Source organism: Ursus americanus, chromosome 13 (genome assembly GCF_024610735.1).
Source record: "Ursus americanus isolate L20-20 chromosome 13, mUrsAme1.1.p, whole genome shotgun sequence".
Taxonomy (NCBI): Eukaryota; Metazoa; Chordata; class Mammalia; order Carnivora; family Ursidae; genus Ursus; species Ursus americanus.
In genome coordinates, this window is record NC_142139.1 from 33,718,536 (window position 1) to 33,742,286 (window position 23,751).

Consider the following 23,751-nt stretch of genomic DNA (forward strand, 5'->3'; position numbering starts at 1 on the left):
CCTGGGAAAGTTCATTGGTCCTATGCTGCACCCTGAGCATGATTAATCAAATGCAATCTTTTTATACAGAACAATCCTTTTTTCATTCTTAATGGTATCAAGCTGAAGCTTATTATACACAGAAAAACCGAAGTGTTCACACATGATCTGCACACGATAGGCCACTACGGCAGATGAGAGCCTTTCAAACTTTTACCAAGGTTGTTTGCAACCGTTCCTTTCCCAGCCTCTTGAAATTATTTTTGAAACTTTTTTTGAAATGCTCTCCCATCCTATAGCATCATTACTTATCTTTTATGCACAAACACTGGTGTTTGGCATTATATAACTCTTACTCCTTTTTTTCAGGAAAATCGACCTTTCTTTTCTTTAAAATTCAATTGCTATTATACAATGCCCATTGGTAGCAATCAATGACGTTGAAATGTTTTTCCCTCTCTCTTTTTCTATCTGCTCCCTTGTCTCTTCACCCCTTGTGTCCCTCTAAAACCACCCACACATCAACCTGGGACACTGTAATAAATTTAATTACCATTTTCCAAATGTGTCCCTGTACAAATTGTTACTTCTATAAAAATTTAACAAACCTAGCCGATGAAGGGTGGAAATGAACTGCTGTAAACCTAGGAAGGCCAATTCTAACGGTTTCATAGATACATAATCAAAAGGGATTTCTCTTTCAATTGCTGAAGTGAGAATTAAGTCTCTTTGAGAATATGAACTTCCAGTGTTTCCTCTATGATTTCTCTTAGCTTAAAGAAGCAAACTTTTAAAAATTACCTTTCCATGGTCAGTTGAGACCTAACTCCTTGGAATGAACATATAATTTCTTAGAAGGTGATGAAAGAAACAGTAAAAAGAAAATGAATTTCAGCACTTGGTCGTATAAAACATCTCTGGAAGCTCTCACTACATCTGCAAAGTTGATCTGGCCTAATGAGCACGTAAATGTTTCTTTAAGTAAAGGGAAATATATTTTTTTAAAACCCTATATGTCATTTAAATTGAGTTACAAATACCTTCTAGCAACAGGTTGGTGTTCCAAGATGACTTTTTTCATGCATTTCAGAATTATTGATAGAACGAGACCTTAAACATTATGAAAGGGGACTTGTTGATAGAATACACATGTTACTATGGTGATATTTTTGGATCAGACTGTTTGCCAGGAACATGGTGTAATTCTGGCTAATTTCAGTTCAAATTAAATGCTCTTGTGACACAACAGAAACGTCTCTAGGTCACATCAGTGTGATTTGCACTAGGAAATTAGATTATTCTGTATTGGAAACATCAGCTACGAGGCATGACCACACAGCTTCATAAATCTTTCTGATGTAGAAATGGAAAATGTGCTCTTGTAATGTAATCATTATTAATAAGTGTTCTACATGCTCAGGATACTAGCTCGCGACAAGAAAAGCACTCAGATCTTCACCCTTCTAGTTGCTACTCCAGCAAGTCCCTATCAGAGTTCCAGTTATTAGCCGACGAGGCGTGCGGCCTTCTTAAAGTGCAAGTGTGGATGGATTCTGAGTCATGGCTTTCGTGGAGCACATGCGGCACATGAGGCAAGATTTCGTGCACATCTCAACAACTCCTATTTCGTAGGAGACCTTATGCTCGATTCTACAAGACCCTGCTTAATGTGATGTCTTTGCGTAGATTTGCAAAAGGCATTCGGGAGAGAGGTTTATTGTTTCTGTACTGTGACGTGATGAAAGCAGCTGGTCCCATGCCTAGGTGACACTTAGGGTCTGTAGGGACCTTGGAGCTAATCCAAATGTACATTTACTAGATGTCAGTAGATGTTCAGGATGTTTAGGTGTTAAGAAAGAGGTAGAACAAATGTTTATTTGACTGATATTTTGTGCTTATCTTCTGAATATGGGCCTATAGGGTGTCCTGTGTATTTCTCAAGTAGAGGCTAAACCCATACCTCCCAGTCCTATGTGTGGATAGAACACATAGAAAATGATAATATTTGTAGCACACATTGGGATGGGTGGATAGGTTTGTTTGCGGCTGCATCCTGCCTACTGCAGGCCCCAGGCCCACCCCACAGCCGGGAGCAGAGGGGTCATCAGTATCCTGGGACATCTACGACCTGTGGCGCTCACCGTGTCAGAGCTGAAGACTGCAAGGCTTTGGCTAAAAAAAAAATCTGTTTTTCTATATTTCTCACAGGCACCTGCAGCCATTTCCTCTGAATCCAATCGAAGTCACCTCCATCAGTTTAAATTGCACAGCCCAGAACTGCATCCGATATCGTGAAATAATGTGGTAAATTTATTTAGATATTTACCGCTTAGCTCCCACGAACTGTGGCTCGAGGTTAAGCATTTCAAGGTGCTCTTCTTTCTTTGAATAACCACCACAATCAAATAACAACAGAAATAAGTCTTCTAATTTAGTTTATTATCAACTATATTCTCTGATCTTTTGATTAGTTCTTACTCCTAGAACAATTTCCCACAGGCTAAGAAACATTCAATACATCACTAAGAGTGTAAATTTGGGAAATATATTAAGTTCTCTTTAAAAACAAGGTAAACCATCAATTTGAAATGGGACTCCCAAACTCGAATACCTTCAATATGCAAACAACTGACTTTATTTTTCTGAGTAGAACGAAACCTTTAGTGAACCTAATTCTTTCTTTACCCAGAAGTTTGATAGGTTTCATATCCCCAGGGATGAAGGGTAACTTGCTTGACTTTATTTTCTGTGATACACCCACATCACTGTCTTTCTCTTTCTCTTTCTTTTTCTCTTTCTCTCTCTCTCTCTCTTTCTCTGTCTCTCTCTCTTTCTCTCACACACACAGACACTTTTATTCTGTTCAGTTTCTGCACATCTGTGTGTATATATGTGCGTGTACACATGCTTATACGTATATATCACTAATGGAAAGATATTCTGCAAACAGAATTTGTGGCAGCAAGAAACTCGATAGCTTTCACAACAGTTAGGCTTTACAAGTTGTACTTTATTTTATTTTTAATATTCTTTATTCCCTTTATCATCTGTCTCCACAGATTCAAATGAGATTTAGCACCTTATTTTATTTAGAAGAGTGAATGCCATGGGTTTCATCTGAATAATGTTGAAACCAATCTGTAAAAATAGCTTTATACAAAACTGGAAAAAAAAAAGTCCCTGTTTTTCAAAGTTTTATAGACAGCTTCATTTCTTTTTTCCCAAAATACATTTATCTTTGACTGCCTCGACCAGCCAGACAAAAACTCATACAGTGTTACAGGACTGAGAGATTACGTCGGGAAATGGTAAGGCTAAAAAAAAAAATCTTGAAGGTTAACTTGTTTAACCCCATAATTTAAAAACAAACCTTAGAGATTAACATATTTTAAACTCATAATTTTAAAAAGGAGGAAGCTAACATGGAAAGATTAAATGATTTTCCCTCTCAGCTAATTAGTGGCAGAACAAGGGCAGGAACTCAGGTCTTCGGCTTCCCAACTTAGTGTTTCTGTGGTGCACCTGCTATTTCTCGTTACTTGAAAGAAAAAGGATTAAATAAGTTGAAAAGACTTGGAATAATTATAATTTAGTCTTTCATTTATGTACCTTTTCTAAATGCTGTTCTGGGAAGAAAGATACTAGCAATGTTTTTGTGTTAGTTCAGTTACTCATTTACCATAAGTAAATACATGGTATTTTGGAGAATATGTTTATTGCCAAAATACACAGAAGTTGTTGAATATCAAGAGCTGGTTAGTTTGACTTGTATGTGACAGAGAATTTGTATATTGAAAAGGCTATAGGTGTTCTAGTGACCTTTTAAGAAATCCTCACACATTAAACTATGGTTCTAAGCTCTTTTTGAAATTCTCTCCTCCCTTTATACCCCTGAGTCCGTTAATTCTTAGATCTGCCCTCTCACGCTTTGGCTGTATGCGTGTCTCATCCAGTCTCCTAAAGGTGAGACCCCCCAGACCTCCACAGTTTCTTCACTTACACTCACATTGTCCGAGACCTCCCCTACGCGTTATGTGATGATCATATGTATAAGCATTACTTCCACATGCCATTCCTTTCCCCTCCGACAGAGCAATTGTCAATGACTTATGTTTTTCAGGGAGAATGCCAATGCCCGAGTTTGGCTTTCACTGCCCATCATCAACGGGTTTCACCTAATGTACAGAAATTTATCTCCCGCTTCTCCCGATATGGAATTTCCTCCTTCAGCTGGGCAGTACCTCACCATCCTTCCGGGTAAGTTTGCTTCTTTCTATCTCTTTGTCGTTACACTTGAGTTTCTGTTTAATGAAGAAGCACACCCTTCCTCCCTCTAGAGACAAAGCCAAAACATTCCCAGATTGCATAGCCTCCATGAAGCTTTTCCAGATGAACTTTAACTGAAATGCGTCCCCCCATTAAAAATTCCAACAGCATTTATCTTACCCATGGAGTTAAATCTATTCTACTGCCTAGAATAGATTTCTATTAATCTCAACTAGAACATTTCCATTGTCCCCCCTTCCCCTAATAGCACACAGTTAATTGGTTGCCATAATTGACAACTATATATTAAAAACTTAAATTCATTTACATTATTCTCATATTCATTCTTTTAATTGAACCTCACAACACCTCTATGAGATTGACAGGGAAATTATTATTATTGCACATATTGAAGATCAGGTAAGTGGAATTACTAATAAATGGAAATATTAGTATTTAATTTTGCCAAGTATCATTTAATATTAAAAATAAGTCTACTGTCTACTACTTTCTACATTTCTTAGATGAAATGAGATTTTGCTGTCTGGGAGTTAAGATGCTGACAATCAGGGAAAATTGAGCTTTTTGCAAAAACTCATTTTCTTACATTTCTTACTTTTGCCTCATTCTAGTGAAAATATCATTATAGACTAGGGAAAATTTTTTAAATCCCTCCAGTTATTCTGTGACTTATCTAATCAAGGAAACAGATAAATGTAAGACTTCTTTCCACTTTTCTTGCATCTTGGGGGGTACACCTCTCCTGGTTGTTGCCCTGACCACCAGTGTGGAATAAATAGGAACTATTAGAGAGTACTCCGAGAAATGTTATTACATGACATCATTACTTTATAACAAGGAGCTGAAAACTGTCTGAAGCTGACTCGGGCCCAACTTAAAGTGTTTAAAGATTATTTAGAAAACTCATAATCGGCAAACTAATTTCTGAGAAGCCATTTTTGTAAAATGGCTTTTTCTTTACTCAGCATTCATTATATATTTTTCTTTTTTTAACTACAGTTTTTATCAGTTCCCTAAAGCTATGGAAATCAGGCACATTCCAATACCACACAAAGGAAACCGAAATAAGCAGATGGGACATTTAGGGCCGTGGGCCCTTCGTTTACTTGAAACCTCAGGGCACAGAGCCATGTCGGGCCAACCCTGAACTAGCCATTGGCTTCACCAGGCCTGCTATTGGCTTGACCCATTCATATCCACTAAGTCACATAAACACAGTAACACAGGGCAAATAGCACTGAACTGGGAGTTGGGGACCAGATTCAACATCTGGCTCTGTCCCTTCTCCACTGTGTGTCCTTGAGTAAAAAGTAAGATGACGAGACAGGTAATTTCTATTCCCTTGGCTCTAAAATTCATTGGATTTTATGATTAGAGTTTTGCCAGGATGCTGGGATGTGCCAACTATTTGATTTTAGTCTGTGATCACCTGCCTGCTTTGCCCTTCCTCTGGCATCCCAAGACTCAGCAATAGTCAATTTGGGGTCTGTCTCAGTGTCATCCATGGGCTTTCCCGGGAGCTGTGGGAATTTGTCAGGAGGCCTTTTGATGGATGAAATTGCTGCAGTTGCTCCATATCTCTGCTTCTCTCTACTTTGTTTGCACCAAGGGACAGGTGCTGATACAGCATGACTTTTGCCCCGTGCTCCCGATCAGATTCCTGACTGAATTGTGTTTGTGAAAAAGAAGGTATGGTTGTCGGACTCTGCAGTTCCCCCAACAAGGAGGAACTTGGCACACAGGTGTGGTATGAGTCATCTTCCCACCATTTCCGGCGATACGACCTCTGACCTCTGCTCACCACTTGTTCCTCAAACATGACAGCCCACCACTTTGATGTCCCAACACAAATGGATTTTGGATATATTCCTTCAGGTGAAACTGCTTGACAATTTGAACTCTCCTCTTTTCTGCTTTACCCTTGGTCCTAAACACATATCCGTGTACAATTGTTCTAATGCATTCATGTAAGAACGTTTTCTTAGGAAAGATGACCATTGTTTTCTTTCACAGAAACTAGAATATATCTCTGTTATACAATTTCAAGACAGTATAAAGTGAAATAGCCTGTAAAATGGGCATAATTATGAGCAGCTTAGCTGAGAGTTCAGGTGCCCTCATAGGCTGCCATAAGATAATGGACTGCACCCTTAAGGCAAATGTCAAATTTCAAAAATACACTCTCTCAGGAAATGACTTTAGGTTTGATATTTAAATTAAGTGCCCAAAGATTTTCATCTTTTTCTTTTTCTTTTTTTTTTTAAGGATGGGGGATATGGGGGGGAAATGGGTTCTAAAAACAAGACAAGAAAGTTGTTGAAAATGATTTCATGTAGTTTTAAACTGTATCCTCTGGTGTTTTCAAACACAACTCTTTTCCACATTCCAGAACATCTGTGGTTGTGTTCACGTTCATAAGGACCTAAGACATTTTGCACCAATTTGAAACCTACCACCTATGTGCCTTTTGAGGAGATACGGCTCCATAAATTTAGCTTCAGAGAGGGCCCACCCAAGTGGGTAAATAGTTGTAAGCATAAGTGAGTAGTACCATAAAAAAATCCTATTTCTGTAAAGAATTCTAGAACCCCTTGACCAGGGTCCTATACTCTATGTGAATCTCAGATAGTTTCCTGACTTTGATTTTGAACATCAGTGGTAAGTTTTGGTTTTCTAATAGTGAGGTATTAAGAGTATTTGGCTACCCTTTCTTCCCAAATCTGGGATCTTTGTCCAGCAGATGGTTTCAGTTGTGTTAATGGTGTTGAGTTGTGCGTGGGGTATGATGATGTAGACACCGGAGAATAGTTTGAGACCAGGCCAAACGTCATTGCTCGTTGTTTACTATGGGCCAGATTTGAACTCATGCTTCCAAAGGTTCAAAAGCTAGTACACTAGCTTCTCTTCGAAAATACAAATTCCAGAACAATAAATCATTCTCAAAAGAAAATTCAGTCATTTTGAAACATCAAATCTACAGGCGCCCACTCCCTTTTAAAAGTGCAAAGATACTTAATGTCATCTCCCCAAACCTCAGAAAGCAAGCTCCTTTTGCAGATTGAAGTAAATATGTTCTAATGAGGAAACACCCTAAAAACATCGTCAGTATAGAATCCACAGTGGGGAGACCTAGTAACACATCCAGTATCTACAGGGATGATGAAAAAAAAAATTGAACCAAATAGTATTATGTTTCTTCTGGGGTTTTCCTCTCTCCTAGTGTGGATGGGAGGTTGAGGTTTTATCATAAAGGGATAAAATGGCAAGAAATCATTTACTGGCTTGCAGTCATGGAGAAAAGGCATTCACATCTGTTTCTGGTATTTGTTGAAGAATATCTCCAGTTGATAATTTGGATTGGAAGCAAATTGGTTTGTTTTCATAGGTCCTTTTTTTCCAAGCTCAGATAAAACAAACCTATCTTGTGGGTGCAATGGTTTGCATTCTGAATTCTTGGTTTACGTGGCACAAAATCCCTCTATTATATTGCTAACACATTATCCATCTTGAAATGAACAAACTAGCTAAGCTTTAGCAGGATTTATATTACAGAAGCTCCCATGACTGACTACACATTGTGTTTGTGTGTGTGTGTGTGTGTGTGTGTGTGAAGTTAGATTTCTAATGTAATTCTATATTTTAATTTTATATTTGCTCTAAATGACATGGGCCATTAATAGTTAAATATAACTTCTCGCTTGGAAGACTATCCTAACACTTACTGAACATGAGAAAAAATAAGAATTCAATCAAATGATTAAAGGCGACTATAAAGTCTTTTGTGATAAAGTGGGTGTTCTTTTCCTTGCTAGACTTCTGTTAATTGAGGAATATGGAGTATGTTTTTTCTTTTTTAATCAATCGGTAATGGATGAAGAAACTACCATATATAGACAAGTTTTTAAGGTCAAGAAAAGACAAAGTTTCTCTCTTCACCAAGTTTAAAATACATTAAAGGGGGTCAAATGCAAAAGTAAACAAAGAAAAATTGAAAAAAGGCGCAAATGCAGAAACATAAAAACACGCATACATGTGCCGATTATGGCTGTGTATTATGTTTGGTGAAAGGCTAACATGACGTCAGCAAAGTAGAGGCAAATTAAGGAGGAGACAGGAAGTGGTAGTTTTCAAGGAACGAGAAAAAAGAGAAGTCTGCACAACAGAAAGAGAAAGGCAATGTCTTAGATGAAAGAGGCTTAATAAGCATCTAATTAATCACAAAAGTTATTTGTTCTTGCTTTTACTTTGTTTCTGCTGAGATCCAGCTGTAGGTTTTCTCCTGAATAAAGTGTAGAAGGAAAATATTTTCCAATATTATTACAAAATTAAGTGAAACTCTCCAATATGGGTCTGGTTCCTTCCATTCAATTCTTAACAAGAGATTCAAATTGAGTCAATGACTGCTCTTTTGAAGTGACAGGACTTTTAAAAAATCTTCCCAAAGATAATTTTGGGGGAGTTATAATAAGAGGCTGAAAAATGTGAAATAGCTTTGGAAAAAAATGTTGTCTCTTTGTCTTTTCCCAAGGCACAGCAACATAAACAAGAAACGGATTTCCTGTATGGCCTAATGAGACATAAACACAGATAGTAAAAAAAGAAATGAACACCAGAACACATTGTTTTTTTTTAAAAAAAATTATGAAACTGGTGACATTCATAGATCTATTGAGACATATTGTCTGGGATTACTAGACTTTTCTAGTTAAAAAGAAATGCTAAATGGCCTCAGCCAGGAACAACCTGGTTTGCTGACACCATTTTGAAGCTGTTTACCATCTTGGAGCCCCTTACTGATTCAGTCTGAGCTTTCCCCAGAGCCTCTATCTTTCCTATATTCCTTATCTTAATGGAATACATTCTTTTTCCTATTGCAAGAATTCATCCTTTGTGCAAAAATAAGTAACTTTTTTAGATCTCCTAAACCTTACCATCTAAAGGCCTGAACAGACATAAACCAATTTAAAAAATAACAATAAGTAAATTATTTTCACATAGTCTTATGGCAAAAGCCTACCTCTAGAAGAACTAATCAATCCTATGTTTTATAAAACAAAAAAACATAAAACAAAACAAAACAAAAAACAATAGAATAAAAATTTTGAAGAAAAAAAACCAACTAACCAAGAAAAGCCTAAGTTGACAAAAGAGCTATACCATGGTTTAAAATCCAACATCGCTGGGTAGAAATAAAAGCAAGCGGTGTTTAAACAAATTTTATTTGTTTCTGCTTTTCCCCACTCCCTATCCCCAACCCATGGGAATTATTTTATTATTTAGTATGCTTAAAAAGTGGATTAATGAGTCTGGAACTTTTAATTAACTGATCATTCCTCATTACTTGGTATTTCAGAGAAAGAGGCAAGTCAAAGACAACAAGCTGATGTCAAGAATTTATTAGGAAAAAAACACAAATTCAAAATATGCCCTGGGCTTAGTAAAATCATAGCGTACAAGGTCTGGGAGTAATCACAAAATCAGACAAGCCTTAAAATGCACAGGCTTTGCAGTTGGACAAACTTGGGTTAAGGCTTTGGGGTCGTGCAGACATGAGTCTGACACCCAGTTGCTTCCCACCCTGGGTATGGGAGCTTGGGCAAGTTTTTTAACTTCTTTGACTGTCAGTATTTCCATCTGGGAATAAATAGAATGTTAGGATGTAATGATAAAGAGTTATTTTATGTCAAGTGCCTGGCATTCAATATATGCAGGTGTTTTTAATTGTCTAAAAAATATCATCCATTCACTGAATATTTTTTGTGGAGCCCACAGGAGGCGGTAAATAAATATGTCAAAATTACAAGATGTCCAGATATAATTTTAAAATAAAACAAATGTCTCTAAACTAATATTCTCTAACCCAATAGGTTTTAAACCTATAAAGATATTATTTTAAAGCAAAAGAAATTTCTCCCAAAGTGATTTTGAAAAGCTTTCTCTAATGCACGAGGTTTCTAAGAGAACTGAACACAATGGATGAATCATGTTCTTACAGATGAAGCATCTAATAATGAGCAATTTTGAACTTGACTTAGGGAACTCCTGCACATTTAGAAGAGACGCACTTTTCCTCCCTGAGTTCAACTGTTCCATATTTTTATTACTTCTTCTCTATCAAGACCAAGGGTACATTTTAACCATTAAAAAGTATAAAACATTAAACTTAAGAATGTAGTAAAACTACCCTGAATTCTGTTGACGTTTATAACCTGAGTCACTCAGAGAAGAATGAAGATGGGTCTTACAATGTTGAAAAAAAAGAAAAAAGTGGTATCACCAATCCAAAATATTTGGGAAATATTCCAGATCGTGAAATATTCATGTATTATGACAATATACTTAGGGCACAAAACTTAATTTTTGAAAATGACTACACATAAAAGTACATGTCAACAGCATTCTTACCGCTCTTTTTGCTGACAGATATATTTACCGAGTTCACATAACGAATGCAGAACTTCACCAGGCAAGAAATTTTCTATAAGACTTCATATAAAATGATTCTTCCACGATGACAGCTCGCTGGAGCCAACGTCCCTAATTATAGAAATGGGATTCTCTTTTGGGAGCGTGTGATACAGCAACTTTTCATCCCTAATTAGGGTAAAGGGAGGGACTTAGGTAATACCACTTTTCATAGTTCTTTTTGAATCTTTGGCTCAGAAGTAAATTAGCCTGTTGTAGAAAAATCCCCATGCTCGCGTTCCTCTGGTAAAGACAATGATAGTAATAATAATCATGCTAAGAATGAGGACGGAGAGAAAAAGGAAGGCGGGGAAGAAAAAGGGAGGCGGGGAAGAGAAGAAAGGGGAAGAGGTAGAAGAGAAAGAATAGGAAGTGGAAAAGGGGGAAGAGGTGGCCAAGGGTTGGCCTACCCACTCACTTTCACCTTGAGGATAAAAATTTCAGAATTTATGTGGCGGAAGAATTGCCTGAGAGCTATCTTTTAAAATGGAGATGTTCCTGCTCGTCCCCCAGATATTCTTTTTTTTTTTAAATAATAATATTTTTTAATTATATTATGTTAGTCACCATACAGTACATCCCTAGTTTTTGATGTAAAGTTCCATGATTCGTCCCCCAGATATTCTGATACAGCTTGTCTGAAGTGGGACCTAGGAAACTACACTTAAAATTTAAGTGCCCAGGTCTGTAGATGGCCCCTTGAGAAATGCGGCTCTGCAATTTTAGAAAACCAAAGAGTCCTGTCTCAAGTCCACTCCTGGAGTCAGCCAGTGACAGCTGTCTATGCTTCTGGCTCTGCTGAGGGCCACCACTTACCTCACGATCACGGGCCACCTGCCATGCTGCACCCCCTCTCTTCATAGCGTTGGTGCAAGGGAATGTGTGCAGCCTCACACGTATTCTCTTCCTGCCCACTCTCGTGTGTTTTCACTTGCCACACAATGCTAATGTGGAAGGGGATCTCAGACTTCAATGAAGGGCTGAAGGGAAACAAATACACGGGTTGTAAACACAAAGCTACCTAGTTCATAAGCTGACTGGTAGCTCTTTTCCAAGAGAAGAGAATGCAGATCAAAATTAACCCTCTCTCAAATGTGCCCTTGTAGACAGACCCTGGTTCCCAGTGCCAGTCCTTCAGACTTCCCCCAGAAGTCCCTGGACTCTTCTTAAGGGCACATCCACACCTCTCCCACAAGGATATTGTTGTCTGATGACTCATTCCTCTCCCTTTATCTAGCACTTCCAGAGACACGGTGTCCCCAGAAGAACATCCTGAGTTTCTGAAATTGGACTACAGCAGTTTAGCCTCAGGGTATGGATGAGAAGGCATAGTGACTTCCTACAGCAGAGGGATACAGCGTCAGCCTTGACACTTCAGGTCTTGGCTCCTTAAAAATATCCCAAAGCAGTTATAGGTGCAGAATGATGAATGTATCTAGTCATTTGGAGCATGCATACACACCACAGATACCTCACAGGCTCAGGCACACACAGCTCCCCAAAATAAACACATTAATTCACACAGACATTGCAATCTAGACTCCAGATCCATAGGAAGAAAGCAGACAAGATCCTGTGAGCAATATGACCTGCACAAGATGGCCACCTACAGTGAAAATAAAATGTAATGTCAGTGCTTTCTTTGATGAGGCTTTATGAGGAGCATTACAAGTATATAAGAATTGGTGCTCATTCCCCAGCTGTCTCTTCACAGGGACTAACATACAGATGCAGTGGAAACTTTCAAACTACACGTTAGGGCACATTTCTAGGTTTGCTGTGAGCAGATGATTTGTGACCTTCCTGTACAGAGCAGTCTCTCAGGGGTTGAAGTCTGGTTGGGGCTATTTAGCTTATATTTCCAGTTTTAGTTACAAACACTTTACATGTCTTTAGTGTTTTAGATTTATTATTTTTGTTTTTTCAACATTATTTTTTACATGAACATACAGTAAAATTGACCTTTATTTTTGGTTTAAAGTTCTATGAATTTTAACACATGTATGGATTGTGTAACCATCAACACAACAGGACCCAGACCAGTTCCATTACCCCCAAATCCTCCTCATGCTATGTCTTTGTAGTCACACCCTCCTCCTCACCCAACCCCTGGCTGTCATGGATATATTCTCTGTCATATAATTTTGTCCTTTTGAGAATATCACACAAATGGAATGATGTAGTATGTACTCTTTTGAGACTGGTTCTTTCATACAGAAAATGCCTTGAGATTCGTTCAAGTTTTTGCATGTACCACTGACTCGCTTTTTCACTGTTAAATAATATTCCATTGTGTGGACATACCATTTGTGAAGGACATTTGAGTCATTTCCACATTTTAACTATGAATTATGAATAGAGCTGCATAAATATCCATCCACAGGTTTTTGTTTGAATACAAATTTTCATTTTTTTAAGTAAATATATAGGAGTTGTATTGCAGGATGATATGGGAAGTGTATGTTAAAATTTATGAGAAACCGCCAAATTGTTTTCCAAAATGGCTGTACACTGTGCAGTCCCACCAGCATTGTCTGAGAGTTCCATACTCCCCTTGTCAGCTCTAGGTACCATCAGTATTCTTACTGTTAGCACCTCTAAGAGGTATCTAACCTATCTAATAATATAGCTAGGGGTATATTAGTGGTATCTCATCACCATTTTAATTTGCATCATTTCCCTAGTGGCTACAGATATCATTCTTTTATTCTTTTGAATATATCTTTCCTTGCAAATCTCGCATTGTCCATTTCAGGAATACCACTCAAGAATGAGTGAGGTGCTGGGCATAGGGAGATGAGTTAGGGTTAAAGGCTGGGTTCCTGCCCCCAGGAAACTCACAATGTGGTGGAAAGTACCAATCCTGATCATGATACCACAGTTTTGTACACAATGTAAATTAAGAACAAAATTATGAAAAGATAACTAATTGTAAGATTTTTCCTATAGAGTTAAAAAAATATTGATCCTTCTCTTTGCTGTCCATTAACACACATACATATAATTATTATTGTTTACAGATGGTAAAGAAAGAAGGAGTCATGAGGAGAAGCAGAGACAGAAGGAGAGGGAGAGAGAGAGAGAGAGAGAGTGAGCTTGCATAAGTTTAGAAAGCACTTAGAAACTATATTTTCATTAAATTAAAAATTATTTGCACATAGTTTTAGGTAAAACTATTGAATATGAAACCTCAACCATTAAAATTGGCTTAGTCTTAAGCCCCCCAAAATAGATCGATTTTAAAAGATATCAAGCCACATCCAAGCTTGTGACCTAATGCCAATCAGTCTCTGAGAGCTGTTCTATTGTGTGTAAAAAGAAAAAGGAAAAATAATCAAAACCTTTACTGCTGCCTGCCTGTACGAGAAAACCACATCTGATGAACATTATGTCAGCATCGCCATGTCCATCCATGACATACACATGTATGTACTGTCATGTCCATACCCCAGCTAAGGGCTCACTTTTCCAATGGTATCCCAGTGGTGGCTTCTGGGACACCTCTTTTCGATCTGCTATTCTTTTGCCTCATGCCTTTCTCTTGGCTTATCAATCCTGCCACCAACCTTTGTGATCGCCAGCCCTGCCCCTGATATAGACCCATGACCAGGGTTGGCCCCACTAATGTTACTCTCAGGTTTCTGCCCCAGACTCAGACTCCTGCTCCTTTTTGTCCAGTTCTTGCTCCTGTTGTGCCTCACTCTAGAAAGCTTTGGAGAAGTAATAGAATCATATGGGAAATAACTGTAGAAAAAGAGAAGGGGTGGAAAGGAAAAATCTCAAGCTACTACCTGTTTTATCATAATTTCCTCTCCTACCCTTTCTCAATTTCTCAGTGTATGACTTTTACCCTGTAGCAGTCCTCTTCCCTATCAGAATATCTAACCTGACTCTTCACCCCACTGTTCCCATCAGAGCCCCAAAGCTGAGTCTTATTACAACGTAACATTGGTTGTCAGTGGAATGAGCAGTGGTGGATAATGCTGACTTGGACTAGCGATAGAAATTAGGAATTGATGGAGACAAGAAAGGAAAATAAATAGAAGGGAAAGCTACTTCTTTCTTCAACTCCTGGAATTCTTTTAAATGTATGTATTCCATCTCATTCCCTTCAGACCCAGCCTTTATTCTTCTCTAGGCCTACAGAGATCACCAGTCCTTTGCTCACAGCTTGCAAACCAGCTACCCTGCTCTAGCTTCTTCTGAATGACGTGTTCCTAGATACTCATATATTGCTGTATCCAGACAGAGTGCCTGGCACATGAAAGCTTGTTGAATAAGTGAACAAACAAGATGAATGAACCAAGACTTGAAGTACCTAAGTGCTTACTTTACCTGCCTACCAAGAGTGCCAGACCATACTATAGAATTGCTGTGAGGGTGGGTTGTCCCTGAAGTCCTCCGTTGGAGTTATGATCTCACTTGTCCAGAGAAATCCTGTTGTCCCTGGACGCTGGGCTTTGAAAAAACCAGATGTACTCAAGACACGTAAGATTGACCCTGAGATGATAAGAAATGCTATGATGGTGATGGTGACCAACATGAAGCTTCTGCTGCCAGTAAATTCTCCTCCAGAATAAAACAGTTTGTCTGGCAGTTAATTTTGGAGGGAATGTCAGCCTCTTCCAATTCCATACCATGCTGCTGTTTGACAAATTTGGCAAGATCTCATGCCAAAGAATCTCCTTATCTTCTCTCCTGCTTATCAGCATTTGAACAATATCCATCTTGTTATCTCAGAGCTCTTTGTAGTCTCAACTTTCACTTAAGCCTACAGTCTAGTAAAGAATGGTTTGCTAATGTGTTCCAGAAATGATTCTGCCTAAGGTCACCGAGATCTTTCTCAATAGCAAAATCATTTTATGTTATTTTTTCCAGCCCTACTTTATTTTTTTAAACTAAGGTATAATTTACCTACAGTGAAGTGTACAGAACTTAAGAGTTGGATCAAATTTGACATGTACAAAGGTAACCTATATCCTATCAAGATATAGAATGGTTCTTATCATTTCAGAAAGCTCCATTGTGCCCCTCTAGGTCAATCTCCCTTGCAGAAGCAACCATGGTTCTGGTTTTTATCATCATCAATTGTTCTCTATTACCTATTTTAGAACTTCATATAAACAGAATCATACACCACATAATATTTTTTGTGCCTGGCTTCTTTTACTCAGTATTTTGTGTTTTGAGATTTAAGATTTATTGAATACTAAGTAGTTCATTCCTTTTGTTGCTAAGTAATATTCCATAATATGAACATTCCACAGTTTATTAATTCTCCTGTTGAGAGACACCTGGGCATACAGTTTTTCAGTTATGAATAAAGCAGGTATGAAAATTTATTTAGAAGGGTTTCTATGGACATATGTTTTGATTTTTCTTTCTTTCTTTTAAGATTTTACTTATTTATTTATTTGAGAAAGAATGAGAGCACAAGCTGGAAGCACAGGCAGAAGGAGAGGGAGAAGAAGACTCCCCACTGAGCAGGGAGCCTGATGCAGAACTCCATCCCAGGACCCTGAGATCATGACCCGAGCTGAAGGCAGACACTTAACTGATTGAGCCACCCCGGTGCCCCTTCATTTTTCTTGATAAAAACTGGAAGTAGAATGCTGGGTCATAGGATAGATGTATGTTTCACTGCTCAAGAAACTGGCAGTTTTACAAAGCAGTTTTAACATTTTATCCCCATACCAGCAATATATAATAGTTCCAGATGGTCTGCATATTCAGGAAAATTTAGTATTGCCAGTCTTTCTCAACTCGCTATTACTCGGTGTAAAATGTTATCTCGTCGTTTGAATTTAGTTTTCTGACAAGTAATGATGTTGATCCCATTTTCATACACTTATTAGGTATTTATGTATCTTTTTTTGTCTCTCCTTTTGCCCTTTTTTTAGTTTTAAAAAAAGACTTTATTATGGGTGAAGGGAGATGGCAGATATACAGGCTTCCAATTATGGAATGAATGAGTCATGGGAATAAAAGACACAGCACTTATGCTTAGGATAAGGTCAATGACATTGTAATAGTGTTGTATGGTGACAGATGGTAGCTGCACCCGTGGTAAGCATAGCATAATGTTTAAACTTGTAGAACTACTATGCTATATACCTGAAAGTAATGTAATATTGTGTATCAACTATACTCAAATAAAAAATAAATTTAATAAATAAATAAATAAAAGACTTTATTTTTTCCCATTTTAAAAAAAAAGTGTTTTGTTTTGTTTTGTCTTTTTGTTGTTGAGTTTAATTCTTTATATATTCGGGATACAAGTCTTCTGTCAGACATGTGTTGTAAATATTTTCTCCCATGCAGTGGTTTTTGTGGTTTCTTTTAATAACCAAAAGTTTTAAATTTTGATGAACTAAAATTTAACAATTTTATCTTGTATATTTAGTGCTTTCTATATTCCTTTTAAGAAATTTTCACTGATTCCCAAGGCCATTACAGTTCTAGCTCTTACATATAAGTTTGTGATTCCTTTTGAATTAATTCTGTGTATGGTATGAGGAAAGGATAAAGTTACTTTTCCATGTAAATATTCAGGAGTTCCAGTACCATTGTTGAAATTTACCTTTTTCGTTGAATTGCTTTGGTAGCCTTGTGAAAAATAATTTCACCCAGTATTTTTTGGATACATTTCTGTGTTCTGTATTCTGTTCTATTAGTCTTCTTATCTGTCTTTTCACCAATATCACACTGTCTTGATTACTGCAGCTTTATCCTAGGTCTAGAAACCATGTAGAATAGGTCCTCTGACTATTCTTTTTCACTATTGATTGTAAATTCTAGTTCCTTTGCATTTATACAATAGATTCAAATTGTCACTTTCTTTAAAAATTATTTTGATTGGGATTGCATTAGATCTATAGATCAATTTAGGGAAAATTGATCTTAATAATATTGACTCTTCCATTCCATGAACATGGTATATGTTATGGATTAAATTGTGTCCCCCCAAAAGATGTTGAACTCCTAACTACAATATTTTAGAATATAACCTTATTTGGAAATAGGGTCATTGCAAGTGTAAACACTTAAGATGAGATCACACTGGAGTAGAGAGATCCCTTAATCCACGCTGTAACTGATGTCCTTTAAGAAAAGGAAACAGACACATGAGGCTCTTTGTGACAACAGGCAAAAATTAAAGTGCTGCCGTTGCAAGTCAAAGAATGCCCATGATTGTTGGCAAACCATCAGAAGTTAGGAAGAGGCAAGAAAAGATTCTCCCCTGCAGATTTCAAGGGAAGCATGGCCCTGCAGGTGCTTTGATTATGGACTTCTAGCCTCCAGGACCATGAGACAATAAATCTGTTTAAACATTCCTAGAATGTTTATTTTTTCCCTTTATTTTCTACTCCCTTCTTCAAACCTCTTTGGTTTCCCTTTTTTATGCTATCAATTCTTATTTAGACAACACTTAGTTCAAGTAATTTATTTGATTATCATTGCTTCTTGATTTATTTTTCTTCTTCAGCTTGATATTCTAGTTGACAATTTGCTATTCAGATATATCCATGATGCTATTCTGGTCTATCATGTTTTTAAATGACAAATTTAACGATTACATTTTCACTTTTGTAAGTGTTCATTCTTCCTTCTCAGATCAAGATAATATCTTCCTTTTCCTACCCAAAACTATGACTTATATTTATTTGAAGTCCAATTTTGGATTCTTTATTAATTGAGGTGCCAATTCTCCTGTTTGTTTCTTTCTTTTATAGTATTGATCATAAATGGTAAACCACATATACATTAAAAATGGCTTTCTCCCTAAAATAAGTGAAAAGTATATGTTTATTCTTAACTCCTCAACTTTGTGACTGAAATTTTCTGCTACACAGTCAGCTCCCTCTCCTTAACCAGCCTGTCTGGGGGGAGTGGTAAAAGAAACTGTCTGCCAGAGCTTTGGTTATTTGACATTTTTTGTTGCAAGAGAGGAACTGATGAGAGATACGCTGCATAATGAAGAGCCTTTGCAGGTGTTTTTCCTGCTGAACTGCAACGGTTCTTTTGTAGTGTTATCAACCGCCAGGCCATGGCTCTGCAACTTGCCTTATGCACTTTGACCATGCAAGACAATTATTCCTGTTGCAGCTTCTCAGCTGCAGGGATGTCAGTACATTTAGGAGCAAAATGGCTTGGCTGATACCACTGTGGTTCTCCAACTCATCCCTTTCTAATTGCTCCTCAGCCTCTTTTTCTCTCTTCTTCTGCCATGTTCAGGACAAATTTCCCTTGATGTTACCATTCTGTAGTAGAGACTTGGCCTGTGGTCTCCTCAATGTTCCCAGTTCTTTAAGATTTATCCTTTTTCTTTAGGGTGACTATGTAGTCACTTGAGAAATGTTTTCTATCGTATCTTGAGTTTTGTATAAGGAGGGAGATGGCACTGTGTTCTTTTTATCATCTTGAAACCAAAAGACCACCTCTGAACTCTTTAAATTGTACCTAAGTCAGAGACTTAGAGGTCATCCAAAAAAACAAAAACAAAAGCCTTTATATTTTCGTGGCAAAAAATTTAACAAACAATAATTTAGTTCCATGCACACTTCTAACATATGAATGTAAATTGATTGAAGTATAATATAACTTGGAGGAAATCAGGATATTATAATAAATGGCATATAAAAATTGCTTTATATTTATGTATATATAAATATTATATAATATCACATTAATGAACATGAATTAATCATTTATTTCCAAGAGATAATGAATAAAAACATTTTATAGAGTAAAAATTCTAAATTTAAAGATTTTTGATATAAATGGTATTGGGAATTTTAGCTCCTATTTTCATGAAGAATAAATAGAACAAAATTTTGAAAGGTTTAACTACAGACATTTTTGAAAGTTCTTACTTCATCTTAGCTGATTGGTACCCAATCTACTTTCAGTTTTTTCCTAATGTTTTCTTTTCTGCCTTCTACTCAACAGACCCCTATTATCTTATCTTTTAATTCTTTCCTTTCTGCTAGGTCAGCTTGCCATTTTGGTAAAACCATTACTCAATTCTATTTTTATGTAGATTCTATTATATTACTTTTGGTAATCATCATGGACAGCCAATACTCATTGAGCATTTATTGTTTAAAACTGCACAGACTAACAGTGAGAAGGATGATAATAATAGCAATATTATGTATTGAATGTTTACTGTGTAATAGCTACTGTACTAAGCACTTATGTAAATCTGATTGAATTCTCGCAAAGGTAGATACTAAGGCTAGGCTTATATAGACTTGTCTAAATTTATAAAGATAAAAATGACAGAAAATGATTTGAACCTGAATCTCTTTTACTCCATTGCCTTGCACATAACCAATGTTTAGGTTTCTTTTTAGTTCTCATTTTTTCCTTCTTTATCACGTAAGTTCCATTTTTATTCTAAATGTCTGTTATCATGGTAATATAAGTTTCAATTGTGTGCTTTCTTCCTGACAAATTTAATTCCAAAAAACATAGGTATATCTCACAAAATTTCAAATTAAACACTTTTGCTAACAACCATGCTAACAAAAGTTCAAGTTATGCCCTAGATTATCTTTCTAATTCTTTAAAGGATAAGATTTAACTATCTAGGATAAAATTACACATCTATGAGAAAACTTACGATTTGCTCTTAAAGGACAAAGTTTCTTGGTTAGGCATAATATTCATATTGTTTCCAATGCACTTTCATTTATATTCTGTCTCTTAAACCAAACTGTGTAATACTCAGAGGGGTTGAATAACCTGTCCAGGAGCACTGAGTAGGAAGCAGTAGAGCCGAGAGTGGACCTCAGGTCTTCCTCCTTTCATCCCATTTCCAAGTGCGTTTCGGTGCACCATCGTCGCTGTGCCCCGTGGGCTTGCTCCAAAGGCTCATGTTGAGCACACTGATCTGTCTTCTCTGAACCACCTCAGAGCCCTGAGGTAAAAACCCATTTTGAAATAAGAAACTGATTTTCCCACACCATTATTCATATCCACCCTCTTTTTGCTAAAAAATGATTGGGCTATATTTTGTGCTATTAGTTTTTCCAAACAGTGCACCAACATATGGGGTCAAGAAGTGTGTCCAATATATATGTTCTCCTTACCATTATTTGTTACTTCAAGGATCTGTTTGGTGATGCCTGTGTTCCCAGTTTATCACAGGTTCTTGTAGATCTTATATTACTCTCTATACTTCCTCCCCAGAAGGCTTAGGTGACATTAGAGGGGAGGTGGCACTCCTTTATACTCTTTGGAAATAATAGGTACAATTTCCTGTGAAACATGCTTTAGCAAACAGTGCTGGACTAAGGTGAAAGCATATTTTGTTTACAGTTAAATTTCTGGTTCAGTGCTTTTACAAACTATTTCATAATGGAAAACAAATGTGCTTTAAATGTGAAACAAAGGGAAAGTTACAAACTTATTGCCCTAATTAAAGAATGGTTATCAAACATGTGGTATTTTTCACCATAAATAAATCTAAAAGATACTTACTGAGTTGTGTTTATTTGTCCTTGTATATCTTGGGTGAATTTGTCTGTGACAGATAATGAAAAAAAATATGTGACTACAACAAGACACTAATTTCTTCCCCCCCCTTTTTAACTTAGTAATAATCATGACCTCTTCTCATTACTATTCCTACAAACTTCAAACATACACTGAGATTTTGTTCCACTTCATCAGAGTTTTTCTACACATGGAATGGTCTTTGAAGTTAATTGGAGCCCTCCATCTTGAAGTGAGATGAGGGTACAAAGTGGAGTCTACCACAGAGCTTGTGATAACTTCTGTCACCAGACACATTCTAATCACTGTCCAGAGAGCTCTGCATGCAGCAGAGGCCTAAAGGGCAATATATCACAAACACAATCGGGTGCTGTAGGTAAGTCCAATGATCCAAATATGAGAAGCAGACTTTTTTGTTTCTCTTATGAGTGTAATATCACTAAACAGTTGACTTGGATGTAGAAAGAAATCAGAGGACTCGTATTCATATTTAAGCTAACAGATAGATGATACACATTAGAACAGTGGTTTATAGCTATAAATTATCTATCATCCCATCTATCCATGTCCAAACTAAATATCCATACAACTAAATTTTATGACATGTCCTTTGAGGAAACGTTATAGCCTCTGACTACTAGAATATCTTTCTAATTAATTCGCTTGCTCTGCTTATTGATCAGTAGTGTGTTACATGGACTAACGTTGCTTAGTTATAAAACAAGAAGGTTTCTTCCAGCTTGGGAAATTAATTTGTTAATTCTTCAACAATAATTTATTAAGCATATAATATGTTCTGAACATGGCAATAGTCACTCGGGATTCAACAGTGAACAAAGAAGTGTAGTTTGTAGTCTGTCTCCTTGAATGAAGTCAATTAGTGGCTACATTCTGGTTCAGAAGTTACGCTGTGGCAATTTTTAGTGATAAAAATCTGTTATCTAACACTTGAATTATTAAGGTCCAATTTATTATTTTTATTATTGTTCACTTCTAGTGCACCTTATGGCAAAGAATCTTCCTAACATTATCTTATTTAATTCTTTCAACTACACCATGAAGTAGCTGTTTTTCTTCACTTTTACCTGCTTGAGAGACAGGTAGAAGATTAGAAGGTTATGTATCTTGCCCAGGATCAGTTAGTGAGTGGAGAGTTCAAACCCAGGTCTGCTTCACTCTGATGTTTAAAAAACTATAAGCTATAAAGGTCTTTAAAATAAGAAGCATAATTTGCAAGACTTTCAAGTCACATGATATCCAGAATCTTACTGTAACTGAGCAAGACCAGGAAGTACAGGAAAAGAATCGTTTCTCAGAATCTTCCTTGACTATCAGGGTCTGACACCAGGCAGAGCGGGAAGAGACACATGGCACCATGGTACGCACTTTCTTTTCGGAAGTATTTGATAAAACATCAATGACTTTGGGGCCCATTTCTTTTTTGAATATTCTGCTGATGGGTGGTGTGCAAAGGAGATGATTAGCAGAATGCATGTAAGTGGATGTCACACTGCCATGTGTGTCCCTGTTGGGCACTGCCACACGCTCTGCCCTGCCCTCTTCCCCAGCTCCTGGGCCTGCCTAAGATCCCCACACTCCACAGTCTCAACACTGGCCACAAAGGGTCTTCATTCATGTTTAAATGTTAAGAGCTGAAGTGCAAATGAGGTTGAAGACCACAATCCCCTGTTCCCTGTTTCTGAATATGGAGTTCTAGTAAACCATTGTCAAAATGATGAAATCATTGAGAGTTTACTGGAGAGAGTTGCTAAGGAGAATCTACATTCAAAACGATTTCATGAGAACTTGTTCAGAAGGCAAGTCTGAGACATGAAGATTCTCTGAAAAGCTAGCCCATGCAATGTTCATATATTCTGCATACAGCAGGGCAATATATTTATTGACTAAAAAAAAATATTGCTTTTAAACTTCTATGCCTAAATTTTTTCCTCTTCTGTTCCAACTTTTACCTTTGAATAAATAGTGCATAATGATAAAGTAATGGTGTCCTAAGTAGAAAATTTGCTTTAAACGTGAATGTGCAGGAAAAGATCTATTTGAGCGTCTACCTAACAAATATCAAAGACACAAATCTGCTTCTTTTGTCCAATGAACCCCAAGCAAGCTGCTGTCTCACGAGCAGGCTGTAAGTTTGGTGGTGTGATCGCCTTATTTTCTGGAGGAAAAAGCAGAATCATCTCTTTCTTAAGGAAATGCAACACACTATTAAATGGACGACTCACACACAGCCACTCTGACGACACCCCTCCATTGTGTTCTGAAACTTCAGTCACAGTGATCTTTTCAACACAGAAGTTTTCCCAGGAACTGGGAAATCTGCCTCATTCTCCAAGACTCAGTCAAATCCTCCACTCAAAGGTACAGGATAGGTAATGGAAATCGCATTTGAAATTTTACATGTGATTGTTTCCTTATTTGATATTCTGTTTCCTCACTGTTCATCTTATTCTGAAATCTGTGCATTTGAGGCCAGGATGGTTTTGTTTTCTTAAGGTTGGT

The 23,751-nt window shown here is 37.1% G+C and overlaps 1 long non-coding RNA gene across 1 annotated transcript; it reads left to right on the plus strand.

Annotated features, from left to right (window-relative positions):
• The first annotated feature begins 2,191 nt into the window (after positions 1–2,191).
• On the plus strand, positions 2,192–8,492 carry LOC148109074 (uncharacterized). The gene is made up of 3 exons (XR_015726435.1): positions 2,192–2,283; positions 4,100–4,236; positions 5,876–8,492. It is a non-coding gene; the product is annotated as an uncharacterized LOC148109074 (long non-coding RNA).
• Positions 8,493–23,751: the final 15,259 nt, after the last annotated feature.